Raw genomic sequence first — 23,897 nt, forward strand, 5'->3', positions numbered from 1 at the left:
ATAGGACAGCAGCAGAAATGGTGGGTTCCACATCTTCGTCAATATGCACAACTGGCAGGATAATTCCACAATCAGGCATGAACAATGTAAGATATTAACTTCAGAAAAATAAATTAAGTTATATTTTTCCTTCAGAAGAACTCGCAGCTTTACTCTTCTTAATGGGAGGATTGAGGCGCATAGAGGAGCGGCGCTTCGATGTAGCCTCATCTACTACCTCCTCATTTATCATTGCATCGGCGTCCCTCATACTAGCATCTTAGTCAACAGCTTCTTTCTTGATGGTGTAGCCTTTAAAGTCATCGTCCAAAAGAATGTCACGAGCATTCATCATGGTAAAATGGCACACAAAGGTTAGCATGCACTAAAGTAAATCATCAATTAATTGATTTAGGCAAATAAAGAATATACCCTTTCCCCTTAGCATGATGACCGGCTGGGTACCAACAAATGGCCAATAGGATTAAACTTTGGTAAGAAACAACACTTCGCTTGGATAGATGCAAAGTTTTAGCTTTTTACAGGAGCATAGGTCGAACAATTCCTGCTCAGCCTGGTCCATGGGAGGGGGTTTATTCAAAGATGGGTTTGAACCAGTATGCCATTGAAGAATGTTGGCAAATTCAGGAGGAACGAACTTGTTTTCAACGAAATAGAAAGTATCTTTCCAAGAACTTTGTAAGCCCTTCTTTTGACCAGCGGTGAAGGCAACTCGATCAGAAAAACTATACCAATCATGCTCGCTTAACTGATAACGAAAGATGTTTTGAAAAACCACCAAAGAAGGCTCGCGGTTGTTAGCCCTACACTACATCTCAAACAAGGATAAACGAGTGGCGCTGTAAGGGAGCAATTGGCCTAGCCCTATGTTGTAGGCAGAAAAGACTCATGAAAAAAGTGGTTGGGGAAATACGAACGTTTCCTACCTCTAGGGTTTGATCATAAACAACGATCATGTTTAGGGGTGGTTTGTGGGCTCGCTCGTTTGCCTTTGGAAGGGTGGGATTAAAGTTAGCAATGGGTGGATGCCATTCGATGATGCACTTGATTGACTCTTGGTCAAGGGTCGATGAAATTGAGTGAACATGAAAAACAGTCGTACTGGTGAAAGAGGTCGACATGATAATGAGATTAAAGCGAAGAGTAAACTGACCTGAGTGATTTGCCGGAACTTGATCGGAGATATTAGGAGCGAATATGAAAAAGAAATTGATTGATTTGAATTATTTACCCTAAATGGTAAAAGTGGGATCCTATTTATATTTGGGAAAGGCTAAGGCTCCAAAACGAGTAATTAGATAAGCACCGTACACGTGTCATGATCTAAAAAAATGACAAGGTGAATAAACGATTAACGATAAGAACATCTTATGGTTTATTTATGGTGTGGTGCATGATAGCATTGGCTGGTAGTTATGCAAGATGTGATTTGGCAGTCTGTCATGATTATCTACACTGCAGCCGTTTCCAAGACTGCAGACGTTTGATTAACAGCGGCTGTCAAGTAATTAATGCCCCATGATGGTAAAATCTTGGAAAAATGATTTGGTTATTTGAAATAATTATTTTAATCAAGATATTTTATTGAGATTAAAAAGGTTATCCCATTTTTGTTCCTAAGTAGTAGTTTAACATGATGCGCCTTGGTGATCACACATCATATTAAACTGGGGGGACTTAATGATACGCGTACCTACGCGCATGGCGCTCGTGCGTATCACGTGCAGTGCACACGAATTAAATATTACCAAAACATCTAATTAGAAGGCGCGCACATCAAATACTGGGCGCGCACGAAAGCAATCAGATTTAATCTTATCCATAATTAGACGTGATCCTTTTCCAACTATAAACCCGTTATTTATGGTTGTTATTCGGAAGGATCTAGAACCTAATCACGAGGTAATCTAGGGTTAGGGTTTTGCTATAAATACAACCCTAACCTCCTTCACTCGACACACATTTTCTCTATTACTCGAATATACGATTGCATCCGGAAAACATTCTAACGGTAACAGGTAAGTTCCTTGAACATAAACCCTATGCAACTACCTTTAGTGGCCATTGTTGCGGCAGTTGCCATCAATGGTGGACGTAGCTTTGATCACCCTTTCATAGATCATCATCTCAATAAGGGTTATTCACGGTAAACCGGATCGGAGATCAAAGCTATAAACGTTCTTAAACACTCCATCATGCACTCAACATTAACTTTGCTATTTGAGCAGATTTATGTTCGATCAATTTTCATGCATGACAACTTGAGTTCTCTCGTTGTAAGGATCATTAACTTGCTATTTGAATTTTATTTATGAGGACAGTGTGTTTAATATATGCTACATCCAACATGCATTATGTTTTTCATCATTATTATGTGCTTACATGCTTATGATTTATTAACATGTTGAAAAATTGTGCTTGGATGTTTTTATGCTGATGATCTAATAGAACACTCCAAATTGTTAACTATGATAAATGGAAAATGTTAATTAGTTAGCATTATTCATAGTCAAGTTAACATATGTTGACATGATGATAATTGTCTTAGATCATAATTGTTGAATGCCTGATTAGTAATTTGATATTAACTTGCTTGCCATAAATTCTGTGATTGCTTGTTACACTATATCACTTAAGTGCACTCTAGGCTATATTTAAAAAGATAACTAAATAAGTAGTGATTTAACGTATATCACATTTTGATATTAATTTGCGAGTTAAATGCCTACCTGATCTAGTTATTTAGGTTATGTATTTGCTCATCAATATTCATGCTATGGAACATGCCTTTATTTGATTATCATGATTACTTGCTTGCCATGTATGATTGTTACTTATAGTGTGAGTTCTAAATGAGCTTATTATTCATGATTGCTTGTTTTTATGTGATTTATGCTTACTATAATTATTCTTGAGTTCTATGTATGCATATACTTCTAACAATGCATGTGAGACTTCAAACGCACTGTTATGCTCATCACCCATGCAAAGGAAAGTTCCAACATGTCACACTTTCGAGCCGTTAAAAGGATCTTTAGAGTAATCTAAAAGGCTCTATGCATCATGAATATCATGTGCCTTGATGATTCCGATGATGGTGGATCGTTACTTTTTAGAAGAGTGGTGTATGTGCATTAGTTGGTTTATGCATAACCTCTTGGCTCTCAATGGAACAAACACCAGTAGCTCTCTCTACTACTAAAGTCGAGTATGTAGCGATTGGAAGATCATGTGATCACGGCTTATGGAAGAAATGTAACAACCCAACCCAAAGTCCAACCGAAATAGTAAGCAAAATTTTTTTTATTTTTTTTAAACAGCTGAGTGCGCAGCGCGCAGCACCCTATGGTGCGCGGCGCGTAGATGGTTTGGCAGCTTCTGTCCGGATTTGTCAATTTTCAAATAAAGATCTCCCACTTCCCGACATATTTAGGCGAAACGCTTTTCACAACATGTTCTAATATGTAAAACTAACAAGTTTCAATAATAAAACAAGTTTTACGAACTGGGCCCACATATGGCCGAAATACGAGTTTCATATAAAATGTAAGTTTCGACCACACTAGTTTAAATTCCAAACGACACTAGAGCATGATGTTTGGGGGTTAAACTACCCAAATCTCGGTCAAACTTCAAAAGCTAACACATCCAAAAAGCGTCCCCTATCAAAACAAAGCGGGATCTCTAATCCAAATGAAAGCCCTTACCCTTGTCCACGCCAGAGCCTATAAAACGGTAAACAATGAGAGGGTAAGCAAAGCTTAGTGAGTGCAACAATTATACATACACATATAACCCATCTATTTGTAATCGCACCCACTAAATACCTCATACGAAAATATAACTCAAATAGCATGCCGTCATACTCATAATGCTAACGACTCGTACACTATCACAACACCACATTAGTATATACTCAACACGATATATATATATACATATACATATATATACATATACATATATATATATACATATACATATATATATACATATATATATATATGTATATATATATATATATATATATATATATATATATATATATATAGTATGCTAAACAATATCCATCAACATAATATGGTTAACCATAACGCTATGGTGCTACCGGCTCGTGGTTCACACCATACCCATTTGAGTCTCACTCTTTTATAGTGCTACCGGCTCGTGGTTCACACTTTGGCGCTACCGGCTCGTGGTTCACGCCTCATTTTATAGTGCTACCGGCTCGTGGTTCATAATTTGTTTTATAGTGCTACCGGCTCATGGTTCACACTTTGTTTTTTTGTGCTACCTACTCATGGTTCACACTTGATGCTACCGGCTCGTGGTTCACATCATGACACTCATCACATACATGCTATGGTACTGCTGGCTCGTGGTTCATACCATAACATTCACAAATAAATACGCCATATACATATACGCATAATGTGACGACCCGAAAATTTCCGACCAATTTTAAACTTAAGTTGTATTTGATTTCGACACGATGAGCAAAGTCTGTAATGTTGAGTAACAAAGTTTTTAAACTATATTCATAATAACATTTGACCTTTGACTATTCCCGAAGATTCACGAACATCAATGTATAAATATATATATATACATATATACATACATATATATATATATATATATATATATATATATATATATATATATATATATATATATATATATATATATATATATATATATATCTATACCCATATAATATTATAATATATATATTTATATAATTAATAAATATTAAATATTAATTTTATGTTATTATTAATATAACTATTAAATAATACATAACTAATATTAAATGTAATTAAAAGTTAAAACATAAATACTATATTATTATTACTTTCATTATAACTATTATTATTAACATTAATATATGTATTATTAATACTATAATGTTTGATAGAAAATATATATAAATATATGAAATTTGATATGAACAAGTATTATTAATATGTAACTTGTTATATTATTATCATAATTACCATTATTATTACAAAAATAATACAAGTTATTATTATTATTATTATTGTTGTTATTATTATTATTATTATTATTATTATTATTATTATTATTATTATTATTATAATTATTATTATTAGAATTATTTTTATTATTATTAGTAATATACTAATTAATTATTAAAACTAAATAATTATGATAAGAATTCAGATATAAACAAAATCATGAGATTCCAATATCTGTGATTGTACGAATCAGTTTTACATCTTTTCAACTTTTACATATTTTATTTTATTTTTTTTTGTATTTTCTTCCTTAACAGATTCTATATGTCGATCTCATTCTTTATATATAACAGTCAATTAAATTCACAATATTAGCATAAACCATTTGAGAGTATCACCAGTATTATCAATTATAAATTGTAGTTAATCCAAATCGCGAATTAAAATGAAGAATAAAACTAGAACCAATCGACTTCTCTGCTCATATTCATTTTTTTTAATTCATCGAATTCTCAACAATTTTAAAAATCTGTTAATGCAATTATGTTAGAAAACTTTTACTTAAACTATCTGAAAAATTTCAAGGTTCAATTTTTCATATCAAGTTTCAATTTTAGAGTCAAAGTTTTGATTTGAAAAAGTCAACCATTGTTCTTCAAGCAAATTCGAGTTAATTGTTGTGTTTCAAATTAAATTAAAGATCCAGATAGTTTCTAGGAGTTGTTTACAAAGTTTTTCATGTTATAATTGTTAGCTAAAATAGCCTAGATTTTTCAAAGAGAATTTGAGTTCATTAATGGTCGACGGGTCTGTTATGATCCTATTATTTTTATATTTTTTCTGTTAATTAAACAATTATTACACAAGTTGTATTTCTGTTTCATTTATAATACCTAAACCCAACAATCTATGTCACATTTTTGATCATGGAGATCACAGTCGATTTTAACTTACGAGAGGAAGAAGATGAATACGGGTATTACTATAAAATGAATTAGAATGATAATAATGCCAGAAAAACAGATCTGCACGAGTGGTTAAGGGTGTTAATGTATGGGCGAGAGGTCTCGGGTTCGAATCCGGTTTGTGGCTATTATTTTTAGGGAAGCTTTTAAAGGGTAAAATCTTTTAACTTTCATTTATTATTATTATTATTATTATTATTATTATTATTATTATTGTTGTTGTTGTTGTTGTTGTTGTTGTTGTTGTTGTTGTTGTTGTTGTTGTTGTTGTTGTTGTTGTTGTTGTTGTTGTTGTTGTTGTTGTTGTTGTTGTTGTTGTTGTTGTTGTTGTTGTTGTTGTTGTTGTTGTTGTTGTTGTTGTTGTTGTTGTTGTTGTTGTTGTTGTTGTTGTTGTTGTTGTTGTTGTTGTTGTTGTTGTTGTTGTTGTTGTTGTTGTTGTTGTTGTTGTTGTTGTTGTTATTGTTTTTAATACTAATTATTATTATTATTAGTATTGTTTTTAATATGATAAGTATTATTATTATTAACATTATTATTATTATTATTACCATTATCATTATTAGTATTATTATTATGATTATTAACATAAAAATCATTCTTAACAATATAAATATTATTATTATTATTATTACCCTTTTTACTAAAGTAACTTTATTTTAAAACCTGTCATTTTTATTAAAATTAATATTAATATTAATTATTTGTATTATTATTAATAATGTTATTATTATTATTATTATTATTAGTACATCATCATTATTAACAAAAACTATCTTTTTAAAGAGATAAATATTTTGTGCATGAAATATACTTATTACACATACTAATATTTCACATAATTATATAAATCAAACTTACTAATATTATTTATTTAAATACGTACATATAACAAACTATTGATTTTAAACATAACACTAAACAATAATGTATATAAATAAATATGGATATATTAATATAGCTATATAGATGTTAATCATTTTGAATATATACACAAATTAAATATATAATATATAAATTAAGATATAATAAATAAATTTGTTCGATTACGATTATGTGTATTAATATATATACAAATGATATAGGTTCGTGAATCCGAGGTCAACCCTGCATTGTTCAGTTTCGTCGTATGAATATTTTTACTACAAAATATCGTATTGTGAGTTTCATTACTCCCTTTTTATATATATTTTTGGGCTGAGAATACATGCGCTGTTTTATAAATGTTTTACGAAATAGGCACAAGTACTAAAACTAGTTCTATGTGAGTTTAAACCAGAAATATACCCTTAGCTTGGTAACATTAAACTACTTGTCTATGTACGGTAGGCGCGAATCCTAAAGATAGATCTATTGGGCCTGACAAACCCCATCCTGACTATGGGATGCTTTTGTACTTCGAGGTTATTTTAAACACACCTGATCTGGTGTACTTCAGAGGGTAAAAGATGAACTTTAAGGCTTGTTACCGGGTGCCTACAACTTATAGAATACTTTTATACACTGGCGAGTGTACATATATTTATAAACGGAAATCTTGTGGTCTATTAATATATTGAAATGATTGTTATGTTAAACCTATGAACTAACCAACCTTTTGGTTGACACTTTTAAGCATGTTTATTCTCAGGTACGAATTAAGTCTTCCGCTGTGCATTTGCTCGTTTAAAAGATATTACTTGAAGTCATTCATGGCATATTTAGGTCAGTACCTCGCAATGGGACCAATTGTTGAATACTTCGTCCAGGTGGATTAGGACGGGTCATCACAGTTGGTATCAGAGCGGTGGTCTTAGCGAACCAGGTCATGCATTAGTGTGTCTAACTGATAGTTGTTTAGATGCATTAGTGAGTCTGGACTTCGACCGTGTCTGCATGTCAAAAGTTTTGCTTATCATTTTGTGTTAAAAATTACCTGTTTATCATTCTTAGGGAATCACTTACTTATCACTCTTAGTCTAGACACATTTTACTGCATTGATTGCATGAATAGTGTATAGACAAAATTCATATCTTAGCGTACCTGCTACTTCATATCTTATCGTATCTATTACTGTAAACTTTGCCTGACATATTCCATAAATTCCTCCGTAATCTACGAAACCTTTTGCTCTAAACATATAGATATTCTATGTAATTAGAATACCACCCGATAGCCGGAAAATTATTTCATATCAAAAAATCCTTTATTCAATCGAACAAAATGGAATACGTCATTAGTTCAAGTCCTTCGAATTCCGATATGGAATCCCACTCAAGCTCCGGAAGCAGTGTGACAGGAATGGATCAACCAATCAGTCATCATCTATTCTGGATGAATTGGGGATAGGTTCGTAGCCTCCTCAATCATTGGAGACAAGAAGAAGGTGATCCCTTCCATCCACCACATTGCCCTCTTGGCGAAGAACCTGAAGCACTTACCGGCGAACCTGTCCGAAACACCATTTTCTCTCTCATTTCCAGAGTATCTTGTCACGATTATATATTACATCAAATTCTAGATTTTATTCATCCACTCGTTCCGACCGACAATCATCCCGGAGTAATACAAGAAGTCAGTGAACTTCGTGCTCGAGTAATAGTTTTGGAAAATATGGTGCAAACTTACCAGCTTCAGCAACATCACCGACATCAACATGACCACCAGCAATAGCACCCATACCATCAACAACACACGCCTCAACATTTCATTCTGAACCTCGAGCATAATCATCGTTCTACGAATCATTCTACATCATTTATCATCATTCGACATGGCGATTATGTAATCTTTAATATTTTAGAGATTATATACTCTTGTTCTAACGATAAACCAAATGAGATTAATATTATATTAACTCATTAAATTCATGATTACATCTGAAGAAAATATATATGTATATATGTTTTCATAAAGATTGTAATTGAAAATTCTTTTGTACAAACTGTTAATGGTGAAAATATTTTAACGGGTAGGTAATACCCGAGGAATATTTAGATTTCACATTAATAAGTTACACAGTATATTCTTCGAATCTGATTCAATAGTTATTTACTATCCTACTTACAACCACCGATGTACGTATCCGTTCACCGCAGAATAACTATTTTCATTCAATTTCATATTTGAATTTTGACCTAACAGAATCCAACAAGTGGCAAAATGAAGAAAATATTGGACAGAAATAAAATTTGTTAGAAACAAACAAATTAACTATGAGAAATTCCATTAAGAATCCACGCTAACAAAATCCAAGCTAACTGTTCCTAGCTAACTGTTAATTCCGTATTACCTTTTTATTTATCGCAATTTTAATTCTCGCAGTGTTATTTATCATCATTTAATTTCTGTTATTTATTTTACGCACTTTAAATATCGGGACACGTATACAAGGTTTTGACATATCATATCGACGCATCTATATATATTATTTGGAATAACCATAGACACTCTATATGCAGCAATGCTGGAGTTAGCTATACAGGGTTGAGGTTTATTCAACAATAATATATATAGTTTGAGTTGTGATCGAGTTTGAGACATGTGCACGGGTCACGATACGTATTAATTAATTCGAATATTATATATTAAACTATATATGATTTATTGGACGGTCAACTGTGGACTATCGACCGTGGACTAATAATATTGGACAATTAAAATGAATTAAAATATTGATTATAACATATGAAACTAAACACTTCTTCAAGTTTGTCACTTGACTTTATCTTAAACCTCATTTGTATCTTGACAATTACAATCTGCGTTCAAACCTTTCATAATTCTTGAAAACACCTTAATCGAGAAGATGAACCAACCATACTTTATCTACTGAAGAAAAAATTTATGCATATAGTTATGCACCTGAAAACACTCGGAATCTAAGTAAGCGTTTAAAATGTATCTGTGCTAGCTCCTTTGGCATTGTTATTGCCGAAAATTACTTTGCAATCCCTTTCCAAATTAGCCAAATTTGTCACAGCTCCAGCAAGTCAACTTTGACTTTTCAGTCAGATTAGCCTTATTATAATCTTGATATATATGATAACTTATCCATCATCGTTACTAAAGAACCATTTATATTCCACCACATTAGCAGTAAACTTATCAGTAACTTCATTACTTATTGGCTTAAGTCTCTCCGAAGAACCATTATAATTGTTCATTAAAAACCCTATCATATACTCATCCGTATCTTGTAACGAGAATTGTCATTCCAATTACCGAGAATCAGCAATCAGTATTTTGAATCTCGCAACATGCCAACATCAATAGATATACATATAACATTCATCTCTTAGAATTATGATCTTCCATCCTGAAACTATGAGAAGCACCCGATCTACGAATCAATACTTCAAATTCTGAAAAAGTTGAATACAGCAGCAAAAACTGTACACGACTTTAATAGTCGGAAGTTTGATGATAAAGAATAGTATGTTGACAAAACTCGGAAAAGTTGGAATTGGAAATTGGAGTGAGCAAATCATGAAGGGGACTATGGACAAATCACAAGAACTAAATCTGTATTTAAAGAATTCTGATGATTCTGTATCTGATGATCTCTTCAGCGAATATCTTGCTCCTTAATTATTCTAAATCCTTGCGAAAGAATTTTCTTCATTAACCTTCGATTTTAGAAATTCCAAAATATCGTCATAAATATCTTCGATATTTCTGAAGATATTTTCATAATTATCCTTATCTGAAATCAGTTATCTTTTCACGTTATTTGTATTACCCCCTAAAGGAAAATGTTTAATTTCTATATTCTGTAAACCTCCAAGTTTAAAATATGAACGATATTGAAGTAGTGTTGGGAACTGATGAATGAATTAGTATAATATAATGACACTTGATCAACGTGATTATATTACAGTAAGTCATGCTGAGTTCTAATGGAACGTGATGATTAACAGATCATAACGTTATCATGTGCCACGTTACATGACTCTTACATTCTATCTAATCTATAAACATATCAAGAACATATTTTCTTGATAGTTCTATCTTTTCCCGCAACTCCTGGTAATTTAACCAATCAAGATCGTGCTATTTCAATCTTTCTCTTAGAACGTTAGTCATGTCCATTCAAAACTCCATACCTGCGAATTCTGGACCATTATTCGTTTGACTTAAAGTCGGGAAGAAGAAGAAAAAGTATGGAACTTCAAAATATAAAGGAAACGAAGAGGGTAGATTTATAGTGAATATCAGACAGAGCAATCAAAACAGATTATTGTATTTAACCAAAGAAGATCCTATTTCCTTAATTATCGAAAAACCAAATCTTATTACAAAAAAAAAAAAAAAATCCTCTAAATTCCTTGATTTCCAGAATTCAGCAGTGACCACGTCAATAGTTAAGACGAATCTTTATTTTCTCATTTCACTATTTCGTGATAGCTTCACTCGTTCATTTCGAATGATTGAATTGTTTTATTTATATTACCCATTGATGAAAAAAAATAACTCTATTTATCAACTTATATGTTTCATGAAAACATACTTATTGTCATCCATGACCATCCCAATCAAATTTCGGGACGAAATTTCTTTAACGGGTAGGTACTGTGACGACCCGGAAATTTCCGACCAATTTTAAACTTAAGTTGTATTTGATTTCGACACGATGAGCAAAGTCTGTAATGTTGAGTAACAAAGTTTTTAAACTATATTCATAATAACATTTGACCTTTGACTATTCCCAACGATTCACGAACATCGATGTATAAATAAATAAATATATATATATATATATATATATACCTATATAATATTATAATATATATATATATATATATATATATATATAATTAATAAATATTAAATATTAATTGTATGTTATTATTAATATAACTATTAAATAATACATAACTAATATTAAATGTAATTAAAAGTTAAAACATAAATACTATATTATTATTACTTTCATTATAACTATTATTATTAACATTAATATATGTATTATTAATACTATAATGTTTGATAGAAAATATATATAAATATTTGAAATTTGATATGAACAAGTATTATTAATATGTAACTTGTTATATTATTATCATAATTACCATTATTATTACAAAAATAATACAAGTTATTATTATTATTATTATTATTATTATTATTATTATTATTTTTATTATTATTATATTATTATATTATTATTATTATTATTATTATTATTAATATTATTATTATTAGAATTATTATTATTATTATTAGTATTATACTAATTAATTATTAAAACTAAATAATTATGATAAGAATTCAGATATAAACAAAATCATGAGATTCCAATATCTATGATTGTACGAATCAGTTTTACATCTTTTCAACTTTTACATATTTTATTTTATTTTTTTGTATTTTCTTCCTTAACTGATTCTATATGTCGATCTCATTCTTTATATATAACAGTCAATTAAATTCACGATATTAGCATAAACCATTTGAGAGTATCACCAGTATTATCAATTATCAATTGTAGTTAATCCAAATCGCGAATTAAAATGAAGAATAAAACTGGAACCAGTCGACTGCTCTCTGCTCATATTCATTTTTTTAATTCATCGAATTCTCAACAATTTTAAAAATCTTTTAATGCAATTATGTTAGAAAACTTTTACTTAAAGTATCTGGAAAATTTCAAGGTTCAATTTTTCATATCAAGTTTCAATTTTAGAGTCAAAGTTTCGATTTGAAAAAGTCAACCATTGTTCTTCAAGCAAATTCGAGTTAATTGTTGTGTTTCAAATTAAATTAAAGATCCAGATAGTTTCTAGGAGTTGTTTACAATGTTTTTCATGTTATAATTGTTAGCTAAAACAGCCTAGATTTTTCAAAGAGAATTTGAGTTCATTAATGGTCGACGGGTCTGTTATGATCCTGTTATTTTTATATTTTTTCTGTTAATTAAACAATTATTACACAAGTTGTATTTCTGTTTCATTTATAATACCTAAACCCAACAATCTATGTCACATTTTTGATCATGGAGATCATAGTCGGTTTTAACTTATGAGAGGAAGAAGATGAATACGGGTATTACTATAAAATGAATTAGAATGATAATAATGCAAGAAAAACAGATCTGCACGAGTGGTTAAGGGTGTTAGTGTATGGGCGAGAGGTCTCGGGTTCGAATCCGGTTTATGGCTATTATTTTTAGGGAAGCTTTTAAAGGGTAAAATCTTTTAACTTTCATTTATTATTATTATTATTATTATTATTATTATTATTATTATTAACATTATTATTATTATTATTATTACCATTATCATTATTAGTATTATTATTATGATTATTAACATAAAACTCATTCTTAACAATATAAATATTATTATTATTATTACCCTTTTTACTAAAGTAACTTTATTTTCAAACCTGTCGTTTTTATTAAAATTAATATTAATATTAATTATTAGTATTATTATTAATAATGTTGTTATTATTATTATTATTAGTACATCATCATTATTAACAAAAACTATCTTTTTAAAGAGATAAATATTTTGTGCATGAAATATACTTATTACACATACTAATATTTCACATACCTATATAAATCAAACTTACTAATATTATTTATTTAAATACGTACATATAACAAACTATTGATTTTAAACATAACACTAAACAATAATGTATATAAATAAATATGGATATATTAATATAGCTATATAGATGTTAATCATTTTGAATATATACACAAATTAAATATATAATATATAAATTAAGATATAATAAATAAATTTATTCGATTACGATTATGTGTATTAATATATATACAAATGATATAGGTTCGTGAATCCGAGGTCAACTCTGCATTGTTCAGTTTCGTCGTATGAATATTTTTACTACAAAATATCGTATTGTGAGTTTCATTACTCCCTTTTTATATATATTTTTGGGCTGAGAATACATGCGCTGTTTTATAAATGTTTTACGAAATAGGCACAAGTACTAAAACTAATTCTATGTGGGTTTAAACCAGAAATATACCCTTAGCTTGGTAACATTAAACTACTTGTCTATGTACGGTAGGCGCGAATCCTAAAGATAGATCTATTGGGCCTGACAAACCCCATCCTGACTATGGGATGCTTTAGTACTTCGAGGTTATTTTAAACATACCTGATCTGGTGTACTTTAGAGGGTAAAACATGAACGTTAAGGCTTGTTATAGGGTGCCTACAACTTATAGAATACTTTTATATACTGGCGAGTGTACATATATTTATAAACGGAAATATTGTGGTCTATTAATATATTGAAATGATTGTTATGTTAAACCTATGAACTCACCAACCTTTTGGTTGACACTTTTAAGCATGTTTATTCTCAGGTATGAATTAAGTCTTCCGCTGTGCATTTGCTCGTTTGAAAGATATTACTTGAAGTCATTCATGGCATATTTAGGTCAGTACCTCGCAATGGGACCAATTGTTGAATACTTCGTCCAGGTGGATTAGGACGGGTCATCACATATAATTATTCCACTCACCTTAAGGATTCGGTGACGGTTTTATCCTTCCGCAAGCTTCAAAGCCAAGTACCTAATACAATAAGTACTCGATCAACACCCAAACTAGTTGGACTAACACCAACACCCTACTCAAGTGCATTTAATGACTAAATGCATTAAATCACCCATTTACACCAAAACTGTCTAATTAAGGTCAAGACCATCATTAATCACTAAAAGCTAGCGATTAAGGTCCAACAACACTAACTACCACGAAATTGGGGTATTTCACACCCATCCTTCCCAAATTAGCTCAATCATTACCCATTCGGCCATTTTAAGTCAACACACCCATTTCGGGTCATTCACTACCCCAAGTAACACCCATTTACCAATTAACTAGGTGTGCTAGTAATTAACTAACCAATTAAGACTCATAAACACCAATTAACACTTTGAAACCCTCGGTTAGTTACTATTGAGTCTTCATGACTCAATCTTTCCCAAGAACACCTAAAATCACCACAAATAGGTTTTATGTTCATCACTAACCCAAACCCTAACCCTTAAACAAATTAAAATAGGGAAAACAAAGTTAGAACATACCACCACAAACAAAACATAGCTAACGGCTAGATGAACAACTTTAATGCTTGAACTTTAACCCGTTGGAACTCAATCAATCGCCTACGTTTGTCGACATACGACTTTTGTCTATCTTGAGTCGCTTTTAAATGAGCCTGAATCGTCTCAATCTTGCTATTCGTCTCTAAAACCAAATCGGTACTCCCGATTTCTCTTTGAGCCACTTCACCCCAACAAATCGGAGTTCGATACCTCCGCCCATAAAGCATCTCATAAGGTGGCATCCCGATACTAGTATGATAACTATTATTTTACGAGAATTCCACCAATGGTAAGTGATCATCCCAACTATCGCCGAAATCAATAATACACGCCCGTAACATATCCTCCAATGTTTGATTCGTACGTTCGGTTTGACCGTCCGTTTGAGGATGATACGCCGTGCTTAATTTCAATTGTGTACCCATATCTTCATGAAACTTCTCCCAAAACCGAGATGTGAAACGGGTATCTTGATCTGAAATAATAGATATAGGAACCCCGTGTCTCGATATCACCTCCTTGATAAACAACTTAGCCAAGGTCTCCGACGATATCGCTTCCCGAATGGGAAGAAACAAGGCACTTTTCGTCAACCGGTCAACTATCACCCAAATCGAATCAAATTGGGTTCTCGCCATCTTTGGTAACTTTGTAATGAAGTCCATGGTAATGTGCTCCCATTTCCATTTCGGGACTTCCAACGGTTGTAACATACCATACGGCTTTTGGTGCCCGGCCTTAACTTGCAAACACGTGACACATTGTTCAACATACTTTACGACATCACGTTTCATGCCCGACCACCAATACTCTTTCTTCAAGTCAAGATATTTTCGTCGCGCCCGGATGAATGGAATACTTTGACTTATGTGCTTCATCAAGTAGCACTTGTCGGAAATCTCCCATTCTAGGCACCCGCATTCGTCCTTGAAAGGATAACAAACCATGCGGACCTAAAGTAATAGACTCCGTTTGTCCCACGATTCGTTCCTCATACTTATTGTTAACAAAAGCTTCAATTTGAATCTCACCGAGCTTTACAAGAAAATCGTTAGTAATAATCATGTGTAACGATCCTACTCGTATTGCCGGATGTTAACTCTTCCGACTTAACACGTCCGCGACCACATTCGCCTTACCCGGATGATAAAGTATTTCACAATCATAATATTTACCACATCCATCCATCTACGTTGACGATAATTGAAATCTCGTTGATCAAAAAGATGTTTTAAGCTCTTGTGATCCGAATAAATCGTACACTTGACACCATACAAGTAATGGCGCCAAATTTTCAACGCATGAAAAACCGCTGCCAACTCAAGATCATGAGTCAGATATCTCGTTTCGTGTTCCTTTAATTGTCGAGAGGCATACGCGATTATTTTACCTCATTGCATTAGAACACAACCGATCCTATTTAAAGAAGCATCACAATAAACCGTCATGTCTTCTACACCTTCCGGCAACACTAAAACCGGAGCTTGACATAACTTCTCTTTTAACAATTGGAAAGCAATTTCTTGCTCGTTTTCCCAATTAAATCTCACGTTCTTTCTCGTCAATTTTGTTAATGGAGAAGCGATTTTAGAAAAGTCTTGGATAAACCGAAGATAATAACCGGCCAATCCGAGAAAACTTCGGATTTCCGTAGGCGTAGTCGGTCGTCCCCAACTCTTCACCGTCTCAATCTTCCCCGGATCTACTTAAATACCATCCTTGTTCACAATATGGCCAAGGAATTGAACTTCCCTTAGCCAAAATTCACATTTGGAGAACTTTGCATACAACTTCTCCTTCCGCAACGTCTTCAACACACCACGCAAATGATATTCATGTTCTTTCATACTCTTCGAATAGACAAGTATGTGGTCCATGAACACAATCACCAACTTGTCCAACATAGGTTGGCACACTCGGTTCATAAGATCCATGAATGCCGCTGGTGCATTCGTAAGATCAAAAGGCATAACTATAAACTCGTAATGCCCGTAACGCGTTCGAAAAGCTATTTTCTCAATATCTTCCTCACGGACCCGCATTTGGTGATAGCCGAACCGTAGGTCAATCTTAGAGAAATACGTTGCACCTTAGAGTTGGTCAAACAAATCGTCAATCCGAGGCAATGGATAACGATTCTATATCATCACCTTATATAACTCCCGATAATCGATACACATCCGAATACTACCATCCTTCTTGTTCACGAATAAAACCGGAGCACCACATGGAGAAGCACTCGGTCGAATAAAACCCTTTTCAAGTAATTCTTGGGTTTGATTTAACAACTCTTGCATTTTCGTTGGCGCTAAATGATAAGGAGTTTTAGCAATGGGAGTAGCACCCGGAACCAACTCAATGCGAAACTCAACTTGTCTTTCCGCCGAAACACCCGGTAATTCGTCCGGAAAAACGTCTTCGAATTCACTAACCACCAGAATTTCATGAATGGATGGTGGCTCTTCACGAGTATCAACTACATGAGCAAGAAAAGCCATACCACCACTAACAAGAAAACGTCGTGCCCGTGCATAAGTGTATAATGGCACAAGTCTTCTCCGTCTCTTACCGTGAATAATTAACTCTCCCCCACTTGGGGTCTTCACACGAATAGATTTTTCATGGCATGCAATATCGCCTATATGACGATAGAGCCAATCCATACCAATGACAATATCGAATTCACCCAAAGTCATAGGGATAAGATCAATTTCAAACGTTTCGGAACCAAACACAATATCATAATCATTACACACATCAATCCCTAGCACCATCTTACCATCCACTATTTCAACTTCTACCGGATGACTCAACTTAGCTAGCGGCTTATTTAGTTTAGGCACGAATCTTGGAGAAACAAACGACAAATTAGCACCACTATCAAACAGGATCCTTGCCGGATTAGAGTTAACCGTGAAATTACCTGAGATAACTTCGTTGGATTGCTTGGCCTCATCATTGGTCATCAAATCGTTTCATCCCCTAGCCGTACCCGCCGCCTTCTCCAACTTCTTAACATGATCGGTGTTCAAATCGGGACACTCCGTCCTTCGATGCCCATCTTTACCACAATTATAACAAGTAAGTTTGCTCGGCGCCTTGGTACAATCGCGGGCCATGTGCCCCCTTTGATTACAATTAAAACACGTGGGTCCATAACTCAAAGAACCACCTTTCTTCACGCTATTAGCACTTTCGGAACCCTTCTTGCTCTTTTTGTTTGAAAAGTTCTAATGACTCGACCCTTCAAATTTTCTCTTAGAGAAAGAGAAATCACTTTGCTTTGGAACTTCCAGTTCAAAACCCCGGGCTAACTCAAACAATTCATCAAAAGACTTAGCCATTACCCGACTAATCTTACGCTTCAACTCATCGCTTAGTGTACGGTAAAAATCTAGCATTAACTTGTGATCATCACCAACATACTCCGGACAAAAACGAGTCTTTGCCAAGAAGGTAGACTTGAGAGTAACCAAGTCCATTGAACCTTGTCGCAAATTGTGCAACTCGTCCCGGATTCTATCAAGGTCTAAAGGAGTTCGGTATTCTTTGAAAAATTCCTTTTTAAACTCTTCCCACGTCAAGCTCATGCATTGCTCTTCCCCATATAATCTGATTTTATCGTCCCACCACAACTTGGCCTTTTCACGCAACATACTAGAACCGTACCTCGTCTTCTTCTCGGGAGGACACTCAGCAGTACGGAAGGCCCCCTCAATGTCGGAGATCCAACATGTACTTTTCAACAGATCCCTTACCCCATTAAACATAGGGGGTTGAGCATCCTTGAAGTTTTTGTAATGGAAGTCTCGCCTTCCATGCCTACCACTACCATCACCCCCTTCGCCCCGAGGATGAATGTTTCTAGCTTCTAATGCCTCTTCAATTGCTGCATTCATTTGCTCATTGATTAACTCGGTTACTTGCTCATCAACCGATTCTTGGAAAATCTTTCGGACGTCCTCAAGAAATTCCGCTCTTTGCTTTTTAATGATGACCTCAACTTTGGCCGTAAACTTGAGGTCCTCGCTCGTACCTCCTTCATGGTTCTCAGGTTTGTTTCTCGTCTTCATACTATAAAACGGAAATAGATTAAACAATGAAACGAGAGGACACAACATAATATTCATAAACACCTCACCGCCCATCTTGCTCAACAATCATCGTACATCACTTGTTTGACACGATTTGAACCCGTAACAATGGTAGCTAATCATTGTTACGCGAGCACATCGCATTAACTCGCTGGTATAACGTCTATCTCGCTTGATGATTGCAAAACACAACACAAAAAAATTAGCGTATAGTTAGTTCACCTAAACCTAGGCACTAACCAATCCCCGGTCCGACCCGTCTCCTACAAGTCCCGCATAACGCACATACACAATAAAGTCTAAGTCAAGGCACCTATCTCAAGTCGCCTAAATTCCTTAGACCATGCTCTGATACCACTTGTAACAACCCAGCCCAAAGTCCAACCGAAACTGTAAGCAAAATTTTTTATTTTTTTTAAACAGCTGAGTGCGCGGCTCGCAGCACCCTATGGTGCGCGGCGCGCAGATGGTCTGGCAGCTTCTGTCCGGATTTGTCAATTTTCAAATAAAGATCTCCCACTTCCCGACATATTTAGGCGAAACGCTTTTCACAACATGTTCTAATATGTAAAACTAATACGTTTCAATAATAAAACAAGTTTTACGAACCGGGCCCACATATGGCCGAAATACGAGTTTCATACAAAATGTAAGTTTCGACCACACTAGTTTAAATTCCAAACAACACTAGAGCATGATGTTTGGGGGTTAAATTACCCAAATCTCGGTCAAACTTCAAAAGCTATCACATCCAAAAAGCGTCCCCTATCAAAACAAAGCGGGATCTTTAATCCAAACGAACGCCCTTACCCTTGTCCACGCCAGAGCCTATAAAAAGGTAAACAATAAGAGGGTAAGCAAAGCTTAGTGAGTTCAACAATTATACATACACATATATAACCCATCTATTTGCAATCGCACCCACCAAATACCTCATACGAAAATATAACTCAAATAGCATGCCGTCATACTCATAATGCTAACGACTCGTACACTATCACAACACCACATTAGTATATACTCAACACAGTATATATATATATATATATATATATATATATATATATATATATATATATATATATATATATATATAGCATGCTAAACAATATCCTTCAACATAATATGGTTAACCATAACGCTATGGTGCTACCAGCTCGTGGTTCACACCATACGCATTTGAGTCTCACTCTTTTATAGTGCTACCGGATCGTGGTTCACACTTTGGCGCTACCGGCTCGTGGTTCACGCCTCATTTTATAGTGCTACCGGCTCGTGGTTCACACTTTGTTTTATAGTGCTACCAGCTCGTGGTTCACACTTGATGCTACCGGCTCATGGTTCACATCATGACACTCGTCCAATACATGCTATGGTACTACGACTCGTGGTTCACACCATAACATTCACAAATAAATACGCCATATACATATATGCATAATTATTCCACTCACCTTAAGGATTCGGTGACGGTTTTATCCTTCCGCAAGCTTCAAAGCCAAGTACCTAATACAATAAGTACTCGATCAACACCCAAACTAGTTGGACTAACACCAACACCATACTCAAGTGCATTTAATGACTAAATGCATTAAATCACCCATTTACACCAAAACCGTCCAATTAAGGTCAAGACCATCATTAATCACTAAAAGCTAGCGATTAAGGTCCAACAAACACTAACTACCACGAAATCGGGGTATTTCACACCCATCCTTCCCAAATTAGGTCAATCATTACCCATTCGACCATTTTAAGTCAACACACCCATTCCGGGTCATTCGCTACCCCATGTAACACCCATTTACCAATTAACTAGGTGTGCTAGTAATTAACTAACCAATTAAGACTCATAAACACCAATTAACAGTTTGAAACCCTCGGTTAGTTACTATTGAGTCTTCATGACTCAATCTTTCCCAAGAATACCCAAAATCACCACAAATGGGTTTTATGTTCATCACTAACCTAAACCCTAACCCTTAAACAAATTAAAATAGGGAAAACAAAGTTAGAACATACCACCACAAACAAAACGTAGCTAACAGCTAGATGAACAACTTTAATGCTTGAGCTTTAACTCGGATCAAGCTTCTTCCTCCTTGATTCAAGCTTTCTCTCACTCAAAGGGTTTCTGTAGTGACCCGTCCTAATCCACCTGGAAGAAGTCTTCAACAGCTGGTCCCATTGCGAGGTACAGACCTCTATATGCCATGAACGACTCCAAGTATTATCTCTAAATGAGCAAATGCACAGCGGAAGATTTCTTTCATACCTGAGAATAAACATGCTTAAAAGTGTCAACCAAAAGGTTAGTGAGTTCATAAGTTTATCATAAACAGTAAAATTCATCAATTTGATTGACCACAAGATTTAAATGCAGTACACCTATCTTGTGTACCAAACCATTTTTTCAATAATTCTTTGTAACCGTACACATATCTCGTGTACAAAATATCATACACATAACCTGTGTATAAAATCATTCTCTCGATTCATAACATTCACATTTCTTTGCTTTTATAGCTTGGCTTGGTAACCGACCTTAACATATAATGCGCATCAATAATATCCCCAAAACAGAACATCTCGTCTGTATAATATATAAACCTCGAAGTACTAAACACCACGCCCATTAGCTCTTCCGTCTAGTGAACATTCTGGGTGGGGGTGTTAAACCCGGTAGCTACCTTTAGGATTCGCGTGAATTAGGGCCATACCCGATTCTAATTCTTAGGTTACCAAGCAATAATAATCAAGGGAAAATATTCACAACAATTAGTGGCAATTATCACGTCCAACTAATTCAATAATAATCCACAGAACTTCTGTCTGCATAATAATTCATTCGAAGAAAGTTTTGCTTGTGTCTATCTCGTCAAACATTTATAAAAACATTGTATTCACAGTTCAAAATATATTTCAAAAGCATTTAATAAAGCAGTTGTAAAAACAGCGCATGTATTCTCAGTCCCAAAAATGTAAAGAGTAAAATGGAATCAAATGAACTCACCCTACAATATTTTGTAGTAAAAATATTCATACGACAAAACTGAACAATGCAGGGTTGGCCTTGGATTCACGAACCTAAATCAAGTATATATATTAACACATATAATTGCAATCAAACAAATTTATATATATAAATTTATTAGTTATATCATTTTTATATTGATAACCTATATGTTACATATATTCATTTTATGTATTTAAAATAAATAAAAATATAAATTTTGTTATGTTATATGTATTAAATATATTTTATATATATATATATATATATATATATATATATATATATATATATATATATATATATATATATATATATATATATATATATATTGTTTATTTGTTTATTAAAATTATTATAATACTAAAATAATATTAGTAATGATAAAAATAATAATAATGATAATAGAGTTAAAAATGATGCTTTTAATATTAATGATAAAAATGATAACTTTAGTAAAAATAATACTTTTAGTAAAAATGTTAATTTTAATAATAATGAATACTAATAACGATACTAATATTTATATTAATAACTATAATGATAATAATACTACTAAAAATAATACTCATACTTATAATAATAATAATAGTAATAAAAATAAAAATAAAAATAATAATAATAATAATAATAATAATGATGATAAAAAATAATAATCTTGATAATCCTATTAATAATAATAATAATAATAATAATAATAATAATAATAATAATAATAATAATAATAATAATAATAATAATAATAATAATAATAATTGAACTACCTAAAAAAGCTTTCCTAAAAAAAATATATGCCTCTGCCCAGGCTCGAACTCACGACCTCTCGTTCAACAACACAACACCCTAACCAATCGTCTGTTTTGTTTTATCTGTTATAACCCGCATTAAAATTTAATTAACTCCTCCATCAGTCAGTCCATTAATAATGAAGTCCAAGAACCGTTGGTGACCTAAGAGGAAATTATTAATCGGCCCATACATACCTCTGCCCAACAGCAATTACACGATCTAATAATACTTTTTGGCCAAATTAACATAACAAGAAACTCGGCCCAATATGAATTAAGGTTGTATCCAGATAGATTTGCGAAACAACAATTGAAAGGAAGAAAAAATAGGGTTTTGGTTTTAAAATCTTTACATCATCATAATTTTTTTTCAAATCCTGATCATATTATCCCCTGTTCAACATGTCTTCTTCTTCATCAATATTATGATCATAAAATTATCATCATGATCACAATAATATCGCTAATAACATAGAATATCATCATCTTCGTATGTACACCATCTCCATCATCACGATCATCATCGGATCATATCATCATCGTGATCATATCACCTTCATATATCGTCATCATTATCGTTGTAACAGTGAGTAAGAAAAATAAAAATGGTTTGGTCACTGTTCATCGTCTTCCCCGATCACCATCTTCGTTAACCATTAACACAGATTCCCATCATCATCCTATTGTCATACATTCATCATCATCACTCCGTTCATTACTTGTTTGGAAACAGAAAAGAGACACAGCCCGATAGTAACGAACATGAAAAATTAAATGGGTTTGTGATGGTGTTATGGTGGCGGTGAAGGCTGCCACAGCAGCAGAAAACAACCGGGGCAGAAACAGGATCATACAATAGCTTTTGTTGGTGGTTTGCAGCGAGAAAACAGAAAAAGACAAGTAGCAATAGCCTGTAGTGGTTTGGTGGTGGTTTCGTTTAGTTTTGCAGGTGGTGGGTGTCGACTGAAGGGTAAACAGAAGACAACC

Source organism: Rutidosis leptorrhynchoides, chromosome 4, assembly GCF_046630445.1.
Source record: "Rutidosis leptorrhynchoides isolate AG116_Rl617_1_P2 chromosome 4, CSIRO_AGI_Rlap_v1, whole genome shotgun sequence".
Classification (NCBI taxonomy): domain Eukaryota; kingdom Viridiplantae; phylum Streptophyta; class Magnoliopsida; order Asterales; family Asteraceae; genus Rutidosis; species Rutidosis leptorrhynchoides.